Here is an 8523-nt window from a genome sequence, read left to right on the forward strand (position 1 = left end):
GATCCATGGGGCATATATCTTGTGATCAAATGGACACATAGCATTGTCCGCCAAAGTCCTCAAGAAGAAATCATGGATGTTGATAGGAATATCATGGATGATGTTGAAGAGGATATTCTTCATGATGCCTACGACATCTTCTTCATCATCATGGCCTTTGATCGGCGCGAGCACACTGCAGAGGATTCTGTAGACAGACCTTGGTGTATATTTGAGCTTGTGGACGAGGAAGGTTTTTCTCGGTGATTGTCCTTCAGCCAAAGGCTTCATGAGGACTTCCATCATCCCGTTGGGCATCTCACGCTCACCGTAAAGCTTCACTGCCTCCTCTGAGGGAATTGATACAGGCAGTTCACGGAGGAGCTCAGTAGCAGGAGCCTTGTTGTGAGTATTTTGTGTCATCCAGTCAAACATCCAGGTGTTAATGTCTTCAGGGTCGCCAGATATGTGAAGAGTGGCATAAAATTGAAGAATGAGCTCACTGTTCCAATCAGAGATGTCGGAGCACATTGGCAGCTGACCAGCGTCATGGAGTACATTGAGGACTGGAGCTAGACACGGTATTGCTTAAAGTTCAACGTGAGGAATATGCTTGTGCTGGAATATCTTGTTTCTTCCACACAGCACAGAGGCATAGTAATTCAGCTGTGTCCTTGTCCAAAACTTCAGATGTCTCATTTGAGGCTTGTCATAGGGATTCTCTCCAATGAAGTACATGCGCTCTTCAAAAAATTCTTCTTTTGAAACTGTGGTCGCTTGGAGAATGGCTGATGCTGAACTGGCTGAAGATTTTGCTGAGGAACAGGAGGGGAGACAACAATTGTTGTCTCGGGGTTGAGCACGAAGAAGGCATTGTCTTGATCAGGTGCATTTTCCTCAGCATTGTCCTTAGGGTGAGGAATTTCATCAGCTGGGGCTTCAGGCTGAGGAGCTTTCTCTAGCTGGGCATCAGGCTCAGAAATAGGTTCATCTTTCTCAGGTGGAGGAGTTGGGTCAGCCTGTTCCTCATCTTGAGGATTTTGCTCACGACTTTGAATTTTATCAGCATGAGGAATTTCACTTTGCTCTTCCTCAGCTGGCTTGGTGACAGAGGCAGTTTCATCAGCTGGTGCAGCTGATCCTTGTGCAGTGTCTTTCTGAGGAATGGAGGGTTGAGGACTGTCGTCAATACAAATTTCTTCATCAGTGTGTTCCTCAGATGCGGTATCCTTCATTTGCTCATCTGTCCCTTTTGCTTGGTCATCAAGGATGACCATTTCATAAGACGGAGCGATATTGAGGGGCACAGGGTCCAGTGGAGCATTATCTTCAAGCGCTTTGAGGCGCTTGGCCTCTGTTTCTTCTTCTGCTGAGGATGCCTTTCTCTTTTTGGCTTCCTTCTCAGCAGCTCTGGTTTTCTTCACGTCTGATGCAGACGGAGTCATCTTCTTCACCTTTGAAGCTTTTGGTGAAGGGTTTTCTTGACCGATTCTTCAGCTGGCTTTGAGGAAACCAGCTGGAGCAGAGTCATCAGCTTGCTTTGATGAAGCAGCTCGGTCAGGGGCAGTCTCACCAACTGCAGCAGGTTCATCAGCTGGATTTTCCATGGTGATTTCTTCAATAGCCGGTACATCCACACGGCTTTCTTGGTGTATTTCCTCAGCTTGAGGAGTTTCCTTAGTTTGAGGAGATTCATTAGCTGGCTCTTCAATCAAGGGCTGGGGAGTTGGTGCTGGAGGTGCAACCTTCTTGTTGTAGTCATCAACAGCTTTAGTGGCCAGCTTGATGAAATTGCTCTTGAGACTCTGACGATCTGACAGCTTGGAGTACTTATCAGTCAAATTCTTCAACTCAGCCTGTGTTGACACGAGTGCATCAGGCGTCAAGCTGAGGAGATTCTGCTTGAGAAATTTCTCCTTTTTAAGCTTCACAACCTTGGCCTGCTTGGCTTGCTGTTCTTTCCACTTGGCTTCATTGATGAATGTGGCCACCATGTGGCTGATGCCAGGGGAAGTTTCAAATCATCATGCGGAGTGTTTGGGTCCTCATACCAGATGTTTATGTAGTCTAGGAGGACCTTGGGGACCATGGCTAGAGGAGTGGTGCTTCCTGATGCTTGAGCTACCCTTTCCTGCTTGTTTCTGATTATCGCTTGTAGGGTTTGATCATATTCATCACTACCCTCTCATACAAACGGGACTGTGATGATTTTGCTGGGGCTTGGCGGAGTTGCTCTTTCAGCAGACACCTGAGTCTTCACAGGAGGTGGTGAAGACTTTGTCTCCGAGCTGGTTGCAGCCGAAAGTGAGGAGCTGGAGGTGGCGGTCAGTGGCTTCATGACCGGCTTCTGTACTGGTATCTCTTGAGGCTTTGGTGGTGGTGCTGAGGATTTTGGAGCTGAGGGTTTTGGCGCTGAGGGTTTTGTAACTGATGCCTGAGCAGACTTCTCTTGAGGCTTTGGAGCCCTTGGTTTTGACGGCACAGACTGTGGTTGAGGAATTGTTGAACCAAAGGTCTCAGCAGCACAGGAAGTAGCTCAGTTGAGGCAGGAGCTGAGGATTCATTGAATTTCCTCACTGTAGCATCTGCCTGCTTCTTGAGCTTAGCCAAATGCTTGTCCTTCTCATCCGGATAATCATCAATGGTCTTGAGGCTTGAGGGATGTGTTACTTGATGAGCCTCAAGTGGGGCACGTTTGTCAAGAGGCTTCAGGGCGAATTTCTTCGCATACTTGGCAGTTACAAACCTGTATTCCTTCCATTCCTTAGGCCATCGGTGTTCTATCTTCTACAGCCGAATCTTTCTCTTGGCCATTGTTTCATTTTCATCAGGTGTGCAATAGTCCAAGTAAATATCCTCAGGGATATCCAAAGCTGTGTTCTGCTCAAGTTTCTTTCCTCCCTTCTGCTTTCTGTCATCCTCCATTTTCTTCAGCTGAGGATTTTGCTGATGAGATTGAACTCTTGAGGATTCTGATGAGACTTGAAGATTTTCTTCAAGAAACGCTGCAAATGAGTTAATTTGATGAGAACCGAGAGATTCATCACCTGACATGTGTGTACCTGTGCACAGAGTATAGTTGCGAGGAATTTGGAGAGGTCATATGCGTTCTCAGATTTGAAGAAAATGAAAAAGTTTGACAGTTGAGGAATTTGCCTAAGCATACTGTTCTTGGGTTCCTGAGTTGTACAGATCCGAAAATTCGCAAAATTGAGGAATCTCGGGAAAATCTTAGATGCTTAGTGAAGTTCATCAATGGTGTGGTGATAGGCAGTGTTTGAGGAATCAAGTGCATATCGATTCTTGAGGAAAAATAGATTTCACATAGGAGATGTAAAATAGTACATCTAACTTGTTGTAAAAATGGGATTTTTATTTACCCTTGAAGGCGCGCACGAAGAACACAGAAAAGTTGTGCAGACAAGCTCTTCGGTCGTGTGTCCAATGCGCCCTAACCCGGCGGCAGAGGACGTCTACGGCGGCGGCGAACGAAGATGGTCTGACTCCGGCGTGGTTCCGGCGACGGAGAAGTCGAGGCAGTGAAGCTCTTCTTCACCGGCGACGAGACTTCCAACGGTGGCGCTGGGGTTCGGTGCTTTTTGCTGTAGCAGGAGAGTGATGGGGCGAAGAAGTGTTTGCCGAGGGGGATAAAGACATATTTATAGCCAGACAGTTACTGTTGGCGCGAAGAATTCAGAGCAAACAGCCCCTGCCTCTACGTCTCCGCAGGACACGTGTAGTTCCCGAGCAAGGCGGTGGAGATAGTGGAGATCGTGGTTATCCGAACATGAGAAGTGGGGTTCACGTACTGTTCATTAAAGAAACAATTTTTGAAGATTTGAGGATTTTCGTTACAAAATCATCAGCTGACAAGGACGCAATGAGGATTTTGAACAAAGTTTCAAGTAGAACGCATATGAAGAATCGAATAGACTGGATGAGAATAGCATAGAGGGAAAGTAGGGTCCGATCACATTCACTTAGAAGAAATATCAACTTGAAGAAATAGCTATAAGTGAATGTTGTTGAGGACTTGAAATCATAGTCTATCTAGTCAAACAAAAGTCATCAAGTGTTTTTGAAGATTTGAGTAACTTGACGATTTTGATGAAGAACAACTGTTTTGAAGAAAAACACATTTTGAGGAAATGGAACATTTGAAGAAAATCAACTTGAGGAATTTCACGTTGGGCGGTGGCGTGACCCACCATATAAGAATGTTGATTACAGATGCCGCGTACAATTGTCGTAGGGCCCTGAGAATCAATTTCTTCGTTGATTTCTTCACATTGAGGTTGATATTCTTCATCAGTTGAAGAAAATCGATTCATCATGTGTTGCACATCTAAGTCATCAATTTTGCATAAGTGTTAGGATGTTTGCATGTTTTTACAAAACAGTTGAGGATTCTAAGATATTTAACTCACATCGCAACTTGCAAAATCTTTTCTCATCCAAGGGCTTAGTGAAGATATCTGCGAGTTGATCATCAGTCTTCAAATGGTCGATGAGGATATTGCCCTTGAGGACATGGTCCCGAAGAAAATGATGATGAATCTGGATGTGCTTAGTCTTCGAGTGCTGTACTGGGTTGTATGCAATCTTGATTGCACTCTCATTGTCGCAGTAGAGGGCACATTCTTCATGTTGATGCCGTAGTCCTTGAGGGTTTGCTTCATCCATAGTAATTGAGCACAGCATGAACCAGCAGCAATGTACTCAGCTTCGGCAGTGGAGAGTGATACGCAGTTCTGCTTCTTTGAGGACCTGCAGACTAGTGATCTTCCGAGGAAATGACATGTACCAGAAGTTGACTTGCGATCCACACGATCACCAGCATAGTCAGAATCATAATATCCTACCAGATGAAGATTGGAGACCTTGGGATACCATAATCCCAGTGTTGGTGTGTGAGCTAAGTATCGAAGAATATGCTTCACAGCCTTATGGTGTGATTCCTTCGGTTTTGCTTGAAAACGTGCACACATGAAAACACTAAGCATTATATCTGGTCTAGATGCACATAGATACAATAAAGAGCCAATCATAGAGCGATATACCTGCTGATCAAATTCGTTACCATTTTCACCAGTGCCTAGATGGTCGTTGGTAGGCATTGGAGTCTTGGCACCTTTGCATTCATGCATGTCGAATTTCCTGAGAACATCCTTGAGGTATTTCTCGTGTGATATGAAGATTCTATTGCGTTGTTGACGAATTTGAAGACCTAAGAAGAATTTCAGCTCCCCCATCATAGACATCTGATATTCTTCACTCGTCATGTAAGCAATTTCATCACTGTATCGTTTGTCAGTACAGCCAAATATGATATCATCGACATATATTTGACACACAAATAGCTCATTATCATAGTGTTTAGTGAAAAGAGTTGGATCGAGTGAACCAGGTTTGAAGCCTTTCTTCATGAGGAATTCCTTCAATGTATCATACCATGCCCGAGGGGCTTGCTTGATACCATAGAGAGCATTTTTTAGTCTGAAGACTTCGTCTGGATTCTTTGGATCCTCAAAACCTGGGGGTTGAGCAACATATACTTCTTCCTCAAGCTTACCATTGAGGAATGCACTTTTCACATCCATTTGATATAAGATGACGTTATGATGATTAGCATAAGAAAATAGTATTCGAATAGCTTCAAGTCTAGCAACAGGTGCAAAAGTTTCATCGAAATTTATTCCTTCAACCTGGGTGTAGCCTTGGGCTACAAGTCGTGCCTTGTTCCTCACCACTTGACCGTCCTCATCTTGCTTGTTTCGGAAAATCCACTTGGTGCCGATGATGTTGTGCTTGCGAGGATCTGGTCGTTTGACGAGCTCCCATACGTCATTCATCTTGAATTGAAGAAGTTCGTCTTGCATAGTTTGGATCCACTCCGGTTCCAGAAAAGCCTCAGCAACTTTTGAGGGTTCTGTGATGGATACAAAGGAAAAATGCCCACAAAAGTTAACTTAGTGTGAAGCTTTTGAGCGAGTGAGAGGACCTGGCGCGTTGATGTCGTTGAGGATTTTGTCAAGTTCTACTTCATTTGCAATCCTCGGATGAGCTGGTTGAGGATTTCGTCTGGGCTGAGGAAGTGGTTCTGGTGCAATTTCCTCAGGAGCATCTTCTTGATTTTCATCAGTGATGGGGATCGTTTCTTCACCAATTTCCTCAGTGGGGACAATGTCTTCAGTAGGTTTGAGCTTTATTGCTTCCTCAGGAGACAGCTTATCTCGATCAGAAGGCAATTTCTCTCTTTGCGAGCTATTAGTTTCATCGAACTGCACATCTACAGTCTCAACAACTTTGTTGTGATAGTTGTTGAAGAGTCTGTAGGTGTGCGAGTCCTTTCCATAACCGAGCATAAAACCTTCATGTGCCTTAGGTGCAAATTTTGAGCTATGGTGAGGATCTCTAATCCAACATTTTGCACCGAAGACTTTGAAATAACTTAAATTGGGTTTCTTATCAGTGAGGAGTTCATATGAGGTTTTCTTGAGGAATTTGTGGAGATATACCCTGTTGATGATATAACATGCAGTGTTGATTGCTTCAGGCCAAAAGCGACGAGGAGTCTGATATTCTTCAAGCATAGTTCTTTCCATCTCAACCAGAGTCTTGTTCTTCCTTTCGACGACACCATTCTGCTGAGGAGTATAAGGAGCAGATAATTCATGAGTAATACCAAGTTCATCAAGATAATCATCAAGACCAGTGTTTTTGAACTCTGTTCCATTATCACTCCTGATATGTTTGATCTTGATGCCAAAGTTCGTGGAGGCCCTTGAAGAAAATCGTTTGAAGATTTCCTGCACTTCAGTTTTATACACTATGATTTGCACCCATGTATATCTGGAATAATCATCAACTATGACGAAGCCAAATAAAGATGTTGCATTGGTTAGTGTGGCATAGTGAGTAGGTCCAAATAGATCCATATGAAGAAATTCGAATGGACGTGTAGTGGTCATGATAGTCTTCGAGGGATGCTTGGATCTGGTAATTTTCCCACATTCACATGCACCGCAGAGATGATCTTCGAGGAATTTGACTGATTCGATGCCGATGACATGCTTCTTCTTTGCAAGCGTGTGCAAATTCCTCATGCCTGCATGACCTAGTCTTCGGTGCCACAGCCATCCTTCTGAGGTTTTTGCTAGTAAGCAAGTGGCTGGTTGAGGACCTGTAGAGAAATCAACAATGTACAAATCCCCTCTTCTTACAGCTTCGAAGACTTTGGATCTGTCAGATTCCATGATGACTACACATCTATATCTACCAAAGATAACAATCATATCAAGATCACAAAGCATCGAGACTGACATGAGGTTAAAACCAAGGGATTCAACAAGCATCACTTTGTCCATATGCCTATCCTTGGAAATAGCCACTTTGCCAAGTCCCAATACCTTGCTTTTACCTTTGTCAACATATGTGATTTGCTTCAGAGGTGATGGAGTTAGTGGCATATTCATCAGCAAGCTTTTATCACCAGTCATGTGATGTGTGCAGCCACTATCAAGAACCCACTCAGTATTCTTGGGTTTATCATCCTGCAGATGAATTAGTACAACTTACGATCTCATATGCTTCAAGTTTGAAGAATATGATATCAATTTCATCAGATAAGAATTTCATCACAACAGAATTATAAGGACGTGTGAAATATTTCTATTTCATCAATATTAGCTTGCGTCCTATCAAGCATTTCCTCAGGTCTCCAGCAAATTCTTCAGATGATGATTTTCATCTGGAGACCTGTCATGCAGAAGTGATTAGTTCGATTTCTTCACCACCCACATCTGAAGGGGTGGTAAAGCATTCATCATCGTGCGAGCACCATATGAGAAAGGTGGCATTGAAGCTAATGCACTTCTCTTAACAGTAGGGGGGTTAAAGTACTCATATGAATATGCAGAGAACTGGTTTGAGGATTTATGAACATAATGATTTGAAGAGTAACGCTCATATTCATATTCCTTGTAGTTTCCCTGCATGTTAGACGCATTAGCACGGGTACGAGCATAATTTTGACCAGCTGAGGATTTTGATCCTCTTGAAGACTTTGGTCCTCCTGAGGAATTTGATCTGGGTTCAGATTCTTCATCGGTGGTGTCATGAGGACATTTACCTGAAGATTTTCAAGACAACTTTTGGGAACTCAGATTTTCCTCAAGGGAGGACCATTCCTGCAGTTAGTTCCAACATATCGAGCAAATACTTCACCAAACTGATTTTTGAACAGTTTATAGTTGGAGTCAAATGACTCATCTAAGGAGTAGGATAATTCACATGAAAAGCCAGTTAGATTGGATGGATCAAAAGGACGCCCAGTAGCAGCAACCCATGAGGTTTTGGGATACTGCTCAGGTTTCCAATAAGATCCATCAGCATTTAATTTCCTCTCAAAGGCAATTCCTTCTTTCCTCGGGTTCCTGTTCAAGATCTGCTTTTTGAGCACATCACAAAGGGTTTGATGTCCTTTGAGACTTTTGTATATGCCTGTCACATACAATTCCTTCAACCCTGCATTTTCATCAGTAA

Source organism: Hordeum vulgare, chromosome 2H (genome assembly GCF_904849725.1).
Source record: "Hordeum vulgare subsp. vulgare chromosome 2H, MorexV3_pseudomolecules_assembly, whole genome shotgun sequence".
NCBI lineage: Eukaryota > Viridiplantae > Streptophyta > Magnoliopsida > Poales > Poaceae > Hordeum > Hordeum vulgare.